The sequence below is a fragment of the Labrus bergylta genome, chromosome 7 (assembly GCF_963930695.1).
Source record: "Labrus bergylta chromosome 7, fLabBer1.1, whole genome shotgun sequence".
Classification (NCBI taxonomy): domain Eukaryota; kingdom Metazoa; phylum Chordata; class Actinopteri; order Labriformes; family Labridae; genus Labrus; species Labrus bergylta.
The window spans coordinates 27,145,144-27,145,545 of NC_089201.1; positions in this window are offsets into that span (position 1 = coordinate 27,145,144).

The window sequence follows — 402 nt, forward strand, 5'->3', positions numbered from 1 at the left end:
GCCAATACAAATAAAAGCAGCTTAAAGTCTAGTCTTTAAAATAAAAATGCTTTCGTGGCTCTGATGGATAAAGAATACTAGTACTGGTGACCTGTGTTTGAATTAGTTCAAGATGATAAGATGTTTAAATAAGTGAAATAAAGGACGATGTTGGAAATAAAATAAGCTTCAGCTCAAGTTGAGTTCGAGTTCTACAATTCACTGAGCAGACGCTTTTATCCAAAGCGACGTACATCAGAGAGTAAGAACAACACAAGCAAGGATCTAGACAAAAGGGAACAATGTGAGTAAGAGCAAACGATCAGCTTTGAGTCTGATTGGACACACAGGTGCTGACAGGAAGTGACCAGAGGCAAAGCACAACATTGAGGGCAGTTCTTGAGAGCTCTAATCAGTATAGAA